This window comes from Cervus canadensis, chromosome 11, assembly GCF_019320065.1.
Source record: "Cervus canadensis isolate Bull #8, Minnesota chromosome 11, ASM1932006v1, whole genome shotgun sequence".
NCBI classification, from domain to species: domain Eukaryota; kingdom Metazoa; phylum Chordata; class Mammalia; order Artiodactyla; family Cervidae; genus Cervus; species Cervus canadensis.
The window spans coordinates 71,013,007-71,027,492 of record NC_057396.1 but is presented as its reverse complement, the minus strand read 5'-3'; the positions used below and the strand labels follow the sequence as shown (position 1 = coordinate 71,027,492).

General features: G+C 37.9%; 1 protein-coding gene and 1 pseudogene across 5 annotated transcripts in view; one reads left to right on the top strand and one right to left on the bottom strand.

The window, feature by feature from the left end:
* C11H11orf49 (chromosome 11 C11orf49 homolog) overlaps positions 1-14,486 on the bottom strand; it is a 202,280-nt gene that overhangs the window by 74,058 nt on the left and 113,736 nt on the right. Inside the window, exon 4 of one of the 5 annotated variants that reach the window (XM_043482469.1) lies at positions 9,919-10,013. The exons of the other annotated variants lie outside the window; for them this stretch is intronic. The gene's annotated coding sequence lies outside the window, so the exon portion shown is untranslated. The remainder of the gene's footprint in view (positions 1-9,918; positions 10,014-14,486) is intronic. 5 annotated transcript variants of the gene reach the window in all.
* Positions 6,273-6,342, top strand: LOC122450663 (annotated as a pseudogene).

Below are 14,486 nucleotides of genomic sequence, written 5' to 3'. Positions count from 1 at the left end.
TGTACCACAGCTTTCTTATCCATTCGTCTGCCAATGGACATCTAGGTTGCTTCCAATTTCTGGCTATTGTAAACAGTGCTGCGATGAACATTGGGGTGCACGTGTCTCTTTCAGATCTGGTTTCCTTGGTGTGTATGCCCAGGAGTGGGATTGCTGGGTCATATGGCAGTTCTATTTCCAGTTTTTTAAGGAATCTCCACACTGTTCTCCATAGTGGCTGTACTAGTTTGCATTCCCACCAACAGTGTAAGAGGGTTCCTTTTTCTCCGCACCCTCTCCAGCATTTATTGTTTGTAAACTTTTTGATAGCAGCCATTCTGACCGGCGTGAGATGGTACCTCATTGTGGTTTTGATTTGCATTTCTCTGATAATGAGTGATGTTGAGCATCTTTTCATGTGTTTGTTAGCCATCTGTATATCTTCTTTGGAGAAATGTCTGTTTAGTTCTTTGGCCCATTTTTTTGATTGGGTTGCTTATTTTTCTGGAATTGAGCTGCAGGAGCTGCTTGTATATTTTTGAGATTAACTCTTTGTCAGTTGCTTCGTTTGCTATTATTTTCTCCCATTCTGAGGGCTGTCTTTTCACCTTGCTTATAGTTTCCTTCGTTGTTGCTCACACTGTTCTATGTGATGAATATTTAGGTGATGATAATGGTAACGACACAAAAACAACTCATACAGTCCTTGCTTTTCAGTTATTAGATTTTCACACAAAGATACCGCCCCCCCCCCCCGCCACATACACAACAGATGGGTTTACTAACTGTATAACATGATTATTTACTATTATTAAGTGGGAGTGGACCTCATAAAGGTCTTCACGTTGAGTAGGCTGAGGAGGAGGAGGGGTTCGTCTTGTCTCAGGGGTGGCAGAGGTGGAAGGGGAAGCAGGAGAGGCAGGCACACTGGGTGTAATTTTACGGAAATACATCAGAAATTTGCCTGACCTTTTTCGCTTTTTCATTTTTCTAAAAATATTTCTATATAGTACTCATCCTTCTTTTACTGCTTGCTTTAGCTTCAGTGCCTGTATCATAGAGGGGTCCGTGTCACAGAAGTCAAAAGCAATCATGAACAACTGGAACCCTTCTGCCAGGACGTCTAACGTCAATGTGTTTTCTGGCACGGCTTGTATGTCTTCTTCACTGCCTGGCTCTAGTTTAGGAAGCACTCATCTCCACCAAGTCATCTTCTGTTAATTCCTCTCATTTGGTGTCTATTAGTTCTTGAATTTCTCCATATCTTGAAATTCTCACCACCCCGCCCCTGCTTTTTCTTTTCTATCCCACAATCTCTTTCATGATTTCCTTGACTGGCTCTGTTTTAAATCCTGTGAAGTCCTGTACAACATCTGGACACAGTTTTCCCCAGCAGGAATTTATTGTTTTGGGCTTGATGGCTTTCATGGCTTTTTCTATAGCAACAATGGCATCTTCAGTGGTGTAATCCTGATAGACTTTCATGATGTTTTCTCTATTGGGGTTCTCTTTCATCGTGTTGACAATCCTTTCCCTAGAGTACTGTGTGTAATGAGCCTTAAAGGTCCTTATTATCCCCTGAATTAGAGACTGTGTTTGGGGGCTAGTAGACCACTCTGAAGCCTTTATTATTGAATTCATGAGGTTCTGGGTGGTCAAGGCATTGTCCAAAATAAAAAGCACTCTAAGAGGCAGTCCCTTACTGGCAAGGTACTTCCTGATTTAGGGACAAAATGTCAATGAAACCAATCTAGAAAAAGGACTCCTGTTGTCCAGGCCTTCTTCCTGTACAACTTAAAAAGACTGGGAGCCGGTGTTTATCTCTTTCCTTTGAGGTCTGAAGGCTGGATGAGGGTAGTCCTGATCACACACGTGACTGAAATTGCAAAAACAGTAGAGTTAGCTTATTTCCTTCTGCCTTAACTTCTGGTGTGCACTTCTCTTCTTTACTAATAAATGTCCTTTACGGCATTCTTTTCTTTTTCTAGAATAGGGCACTTTCGTCTGCACTAAAAACCTGTCCAGACAGATATCTTTTCTCTTCAATGACTTTCTTAATTGCTTCTGGGAACTTTTCTGTTGCCTCTTGGTTGGCAGAAGCTGCTTCTCCTGTTATCTTGACATTTTTTTTAAGCAAAAACTCTTTCTAAAATTATCAAACCACCTTTTGCTGGCATTAAATTCTCCAGCTTTAGATCGTTCAATTTCCTTTTGCCTTAAGTTGTCATATAATGACTTCACTTTTCCTCAAATCATATTAGAGTCTATCAGTATGCCTTTCTTACAGTAATTCTACACCCATATGAAAGCTGAATTTTCAAGGAGATTAAAAGAGAAATATTCAATATTTCTCAAAAAGTGCAAGGTTTCTGCACTTGCTGACCTAGCTGCAGCAATAACTCACACAGAAGAAGTGCCTTTTTTTTTTTTTTTTTTAAAATAAGAATGGTCCTTACATTGGATTAATTTATCTTGAAATGGTGGGCAATCACAGCTGCAGACCTCAATCTATGGTACATATCAAGCAATTCAACTTGTCATGTCATGACTTTTCTCTGCTTTTTAGGAGCACTTCCAACATCACAAGTGGCTCTTCATATGGGTCCAATGGTGTCTTTCAAGGTTTACAATATTGCACTAAATGTGATGAAAAATACATGAGATCTGCAGGGGATTATTTTTAACGTGATAAGCAGTACTGGAGCTATGAACCGCCCAGGTGGAAAGAGTTAGTGTCACATGGCGTTTTAAGTGGATACTCACGATGCTTTAGCTCACTGCAATAGCAACAGGGGGGTCTCTACAAAATTATTACAGTAGAACAGTGAGTACTAGAATTAATTTTATACAGTTATGATTTAATATTGTCTTTATATTTGTTTATATTTCTCCAGATGGCAAATGATGCTATGTAAGTATGTGCATAAGTTTTTATAAACTTTTTATTTGACTATTTTTATGGGCTTCCCTTGTGGCTCAGATGGTAAAGAATCCGCCTGCAATGTGGGAGACCTGGGTTCGATCCCTGGTTGGGAAGATCCCCTGGAGAAGGGAAAGGCTACACACTCCAGTATTCTGGCCTGGAGAATTCCGTGGACTGTAGAGTCCATGGGGTTGAAAAGAGTCGGTCACAACTGAGCGACTTTCACTTTTCATGGTGGTATTTAAATGGGCTTCCCAGGTGGCACTAGTGGTAAAGAACCTGTCTGCCAATGCAGGAGACCTAAGAGACACAGGTTTGATCTGTGGGTCAGGAAGGTCCCCTGGAGGAGGGCATGGCAACCTACTCCAGCATTCTTGCCTGGAGAATCCTGTGGACAGGGGAGCTTGGCAGGCTATATGGTTCATAGGGTCACACAGAGTTGGACACGGCTGAAATGACTTAGCACATATGCATGGTAGTAAATGATAAAATAGACTATCATCTACGTTTATTTGGCATTTATGACATTTCTAACTTAATTTTTCTTTTTTTAGGTATTTCTAGGCTACACGGTTCATCTGTGAGCTTTTCCAAATTGTTGCAAATCTCTAAAAAAATTTCCAATATATTTATTGAAAAAAATTCACACAGTTCAAACCCATGTTGTTCAAGGGCCAACTGAACTCTGAACAAGGCACTTTGCTAGATGCTAGCCCAGGGGTCCACACAGTGTCGGACACGATGGAAGTGACTTAGCAGCAGCAGTGGCAGCCCAGGGCTAAGAAAGACATAAAAATGTTCTTATAAAGATTACAGTCTAATGAGGAAGACAGAATTTTAAGTAAACATTTATAGGTATGAAAAATGTTAGGAAAAGAGCTTATAAGAAGCATATTAAATCTTATTTAAAAGTTCAGAAAAGTCTTCCTAGGAAAAGAGACATTTAAAAAGATATATTACTGAGCTTGGTTCAAGATGGCAGAGTAGAAGGATGTGCGCTCATCTCATCCTGCGAGAACACTGAAATTGCAAATAGCTGTTGAACAACCATCAACAGGAGGACACTGGAACCCATCAAAAAAGATATCCCACGTCAAAAGACAAAGGAGAAGCCGCAACGAGGTGGGAAGAGGCTTGAGCATGTTCAATTGCTAGTAGGAGAAGCAGTAAGGTAATTTTTTATTTTTTATTATTTTTAGTTTTTATTAAAAAAAATTTTTTTTTTTGCAGTAAGGTATTTTGATAGATTCCGGGGGTCAGCAAACTTGGGCTCCTGCCTGTTTTTGTAAATAAAATTGGATTGGAACACCCCCCCCCCGCCAAAGATTATATTAAAAACAGGAGGAAATACTTTCAAACTCATTTTATGAGACCAGCATAATCCTGACACTCACACCAGACAGATATTACAAGAAAAGAAAACTGCAGACTAAAATACATTATGCAGATAGCTGAAAATCATTAACAAAATGTTAATAAAAGGAATCCAATGATATATATATATATAAATAATAATAAATCATGGCTAAGGTAGATTTATTCACATTAATAGTATAAAGGAGAAATCATATGTTATCTCAATAGATGCAGAAAAACAATAAAAAATTGAATACCAATTCACAATAAAAATTCTCAGTATATGTATACCTATGGATGATTCATGTTAATATCTGGCAGAAAACAACAAAATTCTATAAAGCAATTATCCTTCAATTAAAAAAATTAAATTAAAAAAAATTCTCAGCAAACTAAGAATAAAAGTAAACTTCCTCAGCCTAATATAGGACATTGACAAAAAGCCTCATATTTAATCTGAAACACTGATAACTCTTCTGCCATGATTGGGAACAAAGCAAAGATATCTGCTCTCACCACTTCTATTCAACATTGTAATGAGGTCCTACTCTGGCAATAAAGAAAGAAAAGAGAAAAATAACCCACAGAGACCTGAAAGGAAGAAATAAAAGTACCTCTAATTGGCATATGACATGATTTTGCATGTAGAAGATTCTAAGCAATCTATAAAAAAGCTATGGAACTAGTAAGTGAATTTAGCAAAGTCTCAAGAGATAAGAGAAATATACAAAAAGCAATTATATTTCTAAGTTCTTGCAATGAAAAGTTGTAAAGAAAATAGATTTTAAAAATAATGCTACTTAAAATAGTAGCACAAAACTTGAAATATATAAATTGATTTAATAAAATATGTAAGATCTGTACATTAAACACTATAAAGTATTGCTGAGAGACATTAAAGAAGGTACATACAGTACCTTTCTGTTGTAATCAAGACTAAAGTTCAACAAGTAGATCAATGGAACAAAATAGAAAATCCAGAAATACACCCACACTTATATAATCAACTGATTTCTTTTACAAACCAACCAAAAAAATTAAGTGGGAAAGGTAAAGTCTTTCAAAGAGTGGTGCTGAAATAAACAACCAGCTATCCATATGGAAAAAAATAAAACAAAAAATCCTGATACCAACTTCAAGCTACACACAAAAATTAATTCAAGATGGATTATATATCTAAATGTAAAAGTAAACTTCTAAAGCTTTTAGAAGAAAATGTAGAGCAATAGGGTTATAAACGTATTTAAGGCAAAGATTTTTTTAGAGTGGACCCAAAAGGTCTAACCATAAAAGAAAAAATTCATAAAATAGACTTCAAACTTCTGCTCTATAAAGGACTCCATTAAGGAAATAAATAAGCCAAAGAGTGAGAGAGATTTACAATATGACTGGCAACCAGAATATATAAAGAACTGTTTTAATGATTATAATAAACAACCCACTAAAAAATAGGCAAAAGATGTGAAGAGGCATTTCACAGAGGAAATGGCCAATAAACAATAAAAAAGTGTTCAACATCATTAGTCATCAGGAAAACACAAATCAAAATCACAATGAGATACTAGAAAGGCTACTTCAGACCCATTAGAAAGGCTGAAATTAAAGACTCTGCTTGCCTGAATGCGAGGGGAGTTTGGGGGAGAATGGATATATGTATATATACGGCTGAGTCCTTTGCTGTCTACCTGAAACTATCTAATTTCAGGTAGACTAATTGACTATACTCCAATATAAAATAAGAAGTTAAAAAAATGACTGCTTGCTTCAGAAGAACGTATATTAAAACTGGCAAAATACAGAGATTCTTTACAACACTGAGCCAACTGGAGTTTCCCACCTGCCGATGCAGGAGACACAAGAGACATGGGTTTGATCCTTGAGTCGGGAAGATCCCCTGGAGTAGGAAATGGCAACCCACTCCAGTATTCTGGCCTGGAGAATCCCATGGACAGAGGAGCCTGGCGGGCTACATCCCTGGGGTCACAAAGAGTTGGACACGACTGAGCGACAGAGCACACACAGAGAGATTAGCATGGTCCCTGTGCAAGGATGACAGTCACGTTTGTGAAACATTCCATATTTTAAAAATGACTGTATTGTGGTAATCAATTCACAATATATACATATATCAAATCATTGCATAGTACACATTAGACCTACAGAATGTTATATGTCAATTATATCTCAAAGTTGGGGGAAAAAAGATTGACAACACCAAATATTAGCAAGGATGTGTAACAACTGAAATTTTCAGACATTGCTGATAGGAGTGTAAAACAGTACAACCAATTCGGAAAACAGTTTGTCAGTGATTTTACCCTTAGATATTTACCCAAGAGAAATAAAAACATATATCCACAAAATTCATCTTCCTTTCATGATTAGAAACTCTGAACAAACTGGATATAGAAGGAAAGTACCTCAACAAAATAAAGGCTGTATATGACAAGTCCACTGCTTATACCATATTCAGTGGTGAAAGGTTGAAAGCTCTCCCTCTAAAGATCAGGAACAAGACAAGGGTGCCTATTCTCACCATCCCTGTTCAACATAGTACTGCAATTTTTAACCAGAGCAATTGGGCAAGAAAAAGAAAAAAAAAAAAAAGAAATAAAAAGCATCCATATGAGAAAGGAGGAAGTAGAACTGTCTCTGTTTGTAGATGATACGATCTTATATATAGAAAATCTTAAAAACTCCAATCTAATCCCTAAACTGTTAGAATTAATAAATCAAATCCAGTAAAGTTACAGGACACAAAACCAACATACAAAAATCAGTTGCATTTTAATACACTAACAACAAACTACCTGAAAAAGAAATTAAGAAAACAATCCCATTCACAATAGCATCCAAAACAATAAAATAGGAATAAGTTCATTCAAGGGAGTGAAAGATATGTACACTGAAAGCTACAAGAGTCTGATCAAAGAAACTGAAGACACAAACAAACGCAAAGATATCCATGTTCACCAACTGCAAGAATCAATAATGTTAAAATGCTCATACTACCCGAAGCCATATATAGATTCAATGTAATCCCTATCAAAATTTCAATGGCATTTTTCACGGAAACAGAAATAAAACCTTAAAATTCATATGAAACCACAAAAGACCCCGAAGAACTAAAGCAACTCTGAGAAGGAAGAATAAAGTAGGAGGCATGACACATCTTGACTTCAAACAATACTACGAAGCTAAAGTAATCAAAACAGTGTGGTACTGGTATAAAAACAGACACATAGAACAATGGAACAAACTCGAGAACCCAGAAATAAGCCCATATATACAGTCAACTAACATTTGGCAAGATAGCTAAGAAAGAATAGTCTCTTCAATAAAAGGTGCTTGGAAAATTGGACACTCACATGCAAAATGATTAAATTAGACCTCTATTTTACACCACACACAAAAAATGGTTTAAAGGCTAACGTAAGACTTAAAACTTTCTTCTTCTCCTAGAAGAAAGCATAAGGGAAAACATCCTTGATATTGATCTTGGCACCAATTTTTCTGAATATATGACACCAAAAGCATATGCAACAAAAGCAAAAATAAACAAGAGAGATATCAAACTAAAAAGTTGTTGCACAGCAAAAGAAACAACTAATAAAATGAAAAAGCAGAATTCCCTGTTAGCCTAGAGATTAGAACTCCATGCTTCCACTGCAGGGGCACAAGTTTGATCCCTGATTGTGGAATTAAGATCCTGCATGCCACAAAGCATGCCCCCCCCCGCCAAGAAAAAAGAAGAAAGAAAAGGCAACCTACAGAATGGGAGAAAATATCTGTAAGTCATGTATCTGATAAGGGGTTAATATTCAATATATATGGGGAACTCAAACAACTCAATAGCAAAACACCAAATAATCCAATTTAAAAGGGGCAGAAGACTCAGACATTTTTCCAAAGAAGACATAGGTGGCCAACAGACAGATGAAAACATGCAACATCACTAATCATCAGAGAAATGTAAATAAAAACCACATGAGATATCACCTCACACCTCTCAGGATGGCTATCATCAAAAAAGACAACAACGATGTGGAAAAAACGGAACCCTTGTATACTTCTGGTGCAACTGTATATTGGTGCAGTCACTATGAAAAACAGTATGGAGGTTCCTTAAAAAATTAAAAACAGTACTAACATATGATTCATCAGTTTCACTTCTAGATATTTACCCAAAGAAAACAAAAACACTATTTCAAAAATATATCTGCACACCAATGTATGTGTTTGCTGCAGCATTATTTACAATAGACAAGATATGGAGGCAACCTGTGTCCACTGACAGATGAATGGATAAAGAAGATGTGGTATACATATATGTAATGGAATACTACTCAGCCACAAAAAAGAAATCTTGCCATCTGAAACAACACTGATGAATCTAGAGGGTTTCACACTAAGTGAAATAAATTAGACAGATAAAGACAAGTACTATGTGATCTCACTTATATTTGGAATCTAAAAAACAAAACAACAAACAAAATGAAAACAGTCTCATAGACACAGAGAACAAATGAGTGGGGGGACAAGAGAGGTGAAGTGGATTAAGAGGTACAAACTTCCAGTTATAAAATAAATAAGCCACAAGGATGTAACATACAGTACAAGGAATATGGTCAGTAATAGCATAATAACTTTGTATGGGGCCAAATGGACACCAGAGTTATGATGATTACTTCATAATGGATGCAAATATCAAATCACTATGTAGTATACCAGAAACTAACATAATACAGTACATCAACTATATAAAAAAAAAAAAGAAAAAGACAAGTGCTGGCAAGAATGTGGAGAAATGGTAACTCTCATGCATTACTGGTGGGAATGTAAAATGGTACAGCCACTTTAGTAGGCAGGCAGTCTTGCCAGGTGGCTAAGCAGTAAAGAATTCACCTGCAATGCAGGAGCCACAAGAGACATGGGTTTGATCCCTGGGTTGGGAAGTTTCCCTGGAGGAAGGCAAGGCAACCCACTCCAGTGTTCTTGCCTGGAGAATCCCATGGACAGAGGAGCCTAGCGGGCTACAGTCCATAGAGTTGCAAGGGGTTGGACATGATTGAAGTGACTTAGCATGCACACACAGGTAGGCAAACAGTTCCTTAAAAGTTAAACGTAGAACTGTCACGTGATCCAGCATCCCACTACTAGGTATACATCTAAGTGTGTGTGTGTGTGCTCAGTCGCTTCAGCTGTGTCCGACTCTTTGTGACCCTATGGACTGTAGCCTGCCAGGCTCTTCTGTGCATGGGATTCTCCAGGCAAGAATACTGGAGTGGATTGCCATGCCCTCCTCCAGGGGACTTTCCTGACCCAGGGACTGAACCCACCTCTCTTACGTCTCCTGCATTGGTAAGAGGGTTCTTTACCACTAGCGCCACCTGGGAAGCCCAGTGAAAGCATATGTTCACACAAAAACTTCTACACAAATATTCACAGCAGCATTATTCATAATGGCCAAAAACATAGATACAGTGACCCAAATGTCTGTCACTGGATGAGTAGATAAATATCAATTGTATACCCATACAATGAAATACTATTTGGCCATAAAAAAGAACTGAAGTATGGATATGATAAACGAAACAACATGGATGAACCCTGAAAATACCATGCTAAGTGAAAGAAACCAGAGACAGAAGCTCACGTACTGTACGGGTCCTTCTATACGAAATGCCAGAACAGGCAAATCCAGAGAGACAGACAGGAGACTGGTGGTTGCCTAGGGCTGGAAGTAGGTCGGTGACTGGTGGAAAAGAGCAGGGGTAATTAGTAATTAGAGTTACTTCTGCGTATGCTTTCTTTTGAGGGTGAGTGGGTGATGAAAATGCTCTAAAGCTGATTGTGGTAATTGTTGCACAACTCTGTGAATATACTAAAAACCATTGAATTGCATGCTTTAAATAAGGTAATTGTGTGACGTGAGTTATATTTCAATCAAGCTATTATTAAATATTTTTTTAAAGAATCACTTATACCATTCTTTGCTGTGAATTTTGTTTTCTTCGTTCAATATTCTACTGGATTTTTAGAACTTTCACTATTGAATTTTAGGAACTCTGTACGTCAGGAAATCAGCCCTTCACTTGTGATATGTTACAAATACTTCTCCTTGTTTGTTGTTAATCTTTTATCTATAGAACTTTTTGGTCAAGCAGATTTTCCATCTTTTTAATCTAATGAAATATACCAATCTTTTATGGCCTTTGATTTTTTTTTTGGTCAGTCATATTAAGAAAGGCTTTTCCTTCTATTAAACTATAAAAGTATTTTCCTGTGGTTTCTTTGAGCATGTTTATAGATTCATCTTTTTTTAAAAAAAGAGTTACATTCCTTTTAACTTTAAAGAAATTTTAAATGTACTTGTTTATTTTTGGCTGCACTGGGCCTTCACTGCTGCTGGCTGTGGTGAGCAGGGGCTCCTCTCTCGGTGCTGTGCGCTGGCTTCTGATCGGGGTGGCTTCCCTTGTTGCAGATCACAGGCTCTAGGCGCATGGGTTTCAGTAGTTGCGGGTCCCAGGCTCTAGGGCACAGGCTTAATAGTCGTGGCGCATGGGCCTAATTGCTCTGAGGCAAGTGGGGTCTTCCCAGATCAGGGATCGAACCCATGTCTCATGCATTGGCAGGCGGATTCTTTACCACTGAGCCACCAGGGAAGCCCCGTGGCTTCATTTTTTTAACACTGAAATTTTTGATCCATCTGTAAATTTATTTTCATGGAAGGGGTAAGGAAGGAATCCAACTTCATTTTTTAAAAGGTGGCTACCAATTATGCTCATTGATTTTAAATGTCCTCCCTCCTCCAACACAGGCTAACTCCATTTCATGTTTGGGTCAATTTCTAGACTCCTCATTCTGGTTCACTGATTAGTCACTTACCCATTCATGTTCTAGTAATGAATGTCTGTGTGGCATAGTTATGAAGAGCACGCCCACTGGAGCCAGAGTACCCCGAGTTTAAACTCAACCTCTGCCACTCATTAACTCTGTGAACTCGAGCAAGTTAATCTCCTTGGGCTGTCGTGAGGATTAAATGAACTATCTCAAAAGTGCTTAAATCTGGCACACAGTGTTTCGCCTTAGTTATTATTAGTGGAGTTATTATCGCCTTAGAATAGTTTCTAATATCTGGAAGGAGCTACTACTCTTTATTTTTTTTTTCTTTCTCAGGATATTCCTGGTTATTCCAGCCTATTTAGTTTTCCTGTATAAGCTTTACAATCAGCATGTCTCACAAAACATAAGCAAACAAAATTAAATCCTCTTGATATTCTTCTGAGATTATGGTAATTATAAATTAAATTAGGGAGAACTGACAGCTTTATGATGGTTAGGTCTTTCTTTCTAAGAACACAGTATGCCTTTCCATATGCCCAAGCTTTCTTTTGAGTTCTTCAGTGGGGTTTTAAGGTTTCCTTCATACAGTTCTTGCATATTCTTGTTGGTTTATTCCTAGGTATTTTATCTTCTTTTGCAATAGGAAGGGATTTTTCTTCTTGTTTGATTATATAAAGGCTATTATTTTTAAAATAAATGTTTGGTTTTAGTATATTTCGTCCGGCCATCTTGCTGAATCTTCATAAATTTTTCTTGTTTGTTTATTTATTTGGCTGCATCAGATCTTAGTTGGGGCACATAGGATCTTCATTGTAGTATGTGGGTTCAGAAGTTGCTTGGGATTAGTTGCCCCAGGACATGTGGTATCTTAGTTCCCTGACCAATGATTGAACCTGTGTCCTCTGTGTCGGAAGGCAGATTCTAAACCACTGGATCACCAGGGAAGTCCCCTTCATAATGTTTATAATAGATTTCAGTTTGGTTGTCTTTGGTCTTCCAAGTAAGCAACTGTATTGCCTGCAAATAATGTAATTTTTCCTTCTTTAAAATCTTTATGTCTTTTATTTCTTTCTCCTAATAGTATTTTTTTTAACAGAAAGTAAATTTTCCTATATCCTCTTAAACTTAGTGACACAAGATTCCTGTTTATAATTGAACAATGGAAATGTATCACCTCTTCTTCTAAAGATACAGTTTTGTTAGAGGGCTGTTATCTTTTTTTCTTTTTAAAAAATTTATTTTTAATTGGAGGATAATTGCTTTAGTATATGTGCTGCCGAAGCAAGCACTAATTGGAGGATAATTGCTTTACAATGTTGTAGCTTTCTGCCATATATCAACATGAACCAGCCATAGGTATACATATGTCACCACCCTGTTGAGCCTCTCTCCCACCCCATCCCACCCCTCTAGATTGTCAAGGAGCACTGGGCTAAGCTTCCTGCAAGATGCAGCAAATTCCCACTGGCTATGGAAGAATCGACACTTTCCAATTGTGGTGCTGGAGGACTCGAGAGTCCCTTGGACAGCAAGGAGATCCAACCAGTCAATCCTAAAGGAAGTCAACCCTGAATATTCATTAGAAGGACTGATGCTGAAGCTGAAGCTCCAATAATTTGACCACCAGATGCAAAGAGCCAACTCACTGGAAAAGACTCTGCTGCTGGGAAAGATTGAGGGCAAGAGAAGGGGCTGACAGAGGATGAGATGGTTGGATGGCATCATCAACTCAATGGACATGAGTTTGAGCAAGCTCTGGGAAATAGTGAAGGACCGGGAAGCCTGGCATGCTGCAGCCCATGGGGTCACAAAGAGTTGGACCAACTTGGTGGCTGAACAACAACAATCTATTTTACATACATGGTAATACATACGTTTCAGTGCCACTCTCTCAATCCATCCCACCCTCTCCTTTCCCTGCTGCGTCCACAAGTCTGCTCTCTCTGTCTGCATTTCTATTGCTGCCCTACAAATAGGTTCATCAGTACCATTTTTCTAGATTCCATGTATATGCATTAATATATTATATTGTTTTTCTCTTTCTGATTTAACTTCAGTCTGTAAAACAGGCTCTAGTTTCATCCACCTCACTAGAACTGGCTCAAATTCATTCCTTTTTATGTCCTGCTTAATAGTATTGACTAGTATCTTTAGAAAAATGTAAATAATGATTTGTTGTTGTTGTTTTTTATTTGCTAAGTCACGTCTAACTCTTTTGCGACCCCATGGGCTGTAGCCCAGCAGGCTCCTCTGTCCATGGGATTTCCCAGGCAGGAATACTGGAGTGGGTTCCCGTTTCCTTCTCCCGGGGGTCTTCGTGGACCAGGGATCCAACGCACGTCGCCTGCACTGAGAGGTGGGTTCTTTACCACTGAGCCACCAGAGAAGCCCCAGAAATAACGATAGCAAACAGGAAATAGTGAACTTGTTTTTATAATTACAGCTGGAACTCCTACCTCATATTTCTTCCTTTTGAGAGGGGGACATAATATGAAGGCAAATCAAAGATTTAAAATAAAAAAAAATTCAGATCTTCATGAAGATATGAGATATATGAGAAACAGACACGAGGAAAAGCTTCTATATTAAAAAAAAACCGACTAGGTATACAAATATTATTCAGCATAACCTCTACTATGTAAAAACAATGTATAAAAAATATTAGACCAAGGAGAGAGGCCTCAGGAGCAATCAAAGCTGCTGACACCCTGATTTGGACTCCGAGTCTTCAGATTGTGAGAAAATAAAATTCTATTGTTTAAGCGAAAAAAAACAAAAAAACCCTAGAAATAATTAGCAAATATATTAATGGTGAGTGTGGTCAGTAGTGGATTTATAAGTAATCATTTTTCTGCTTCATTATACTTTGCTGGACTACTATATTTCTATAATAGGCAAGTGTTTCTTCAATGATCAGAAAAACGTAAACAGGAAATAAAAACAATTAATCAAGTGTATTGCTTATCGGCTGAATGTGGCTTGGAACTTACGTCTTGATGTTTGAAATCCCTGTCGCCGTGCTCTCCTGACTCAGGCCAGTTTTATGATATGCATCAAGAATGCTTTATCTAGTTCTTCCACCTGGCTAGGTAGCCTACAGTATAATCTCACATGATGTCACTTTCTTCTTTCATCTGACTCCAGATGTTCTCCAACATGCTCCCACCCTCAGATCTGTGTCTAGATATCCATGCAGCTATAGATCTTTTCGAAACCAAGCTGGTCTGTTTCTCTTAAGTCTCTTGAATATCTTGCTTTTTGTTGCCCATGATTCTCCCCACAAGACCTCTGCATAACCCACAAGCAAACCTGCTCGTTGGTACTCCTGAGCAGTAACTCTTCTTGAGCAAGGATTTTTCTGAAGTTTTTGAACCCTGGGATG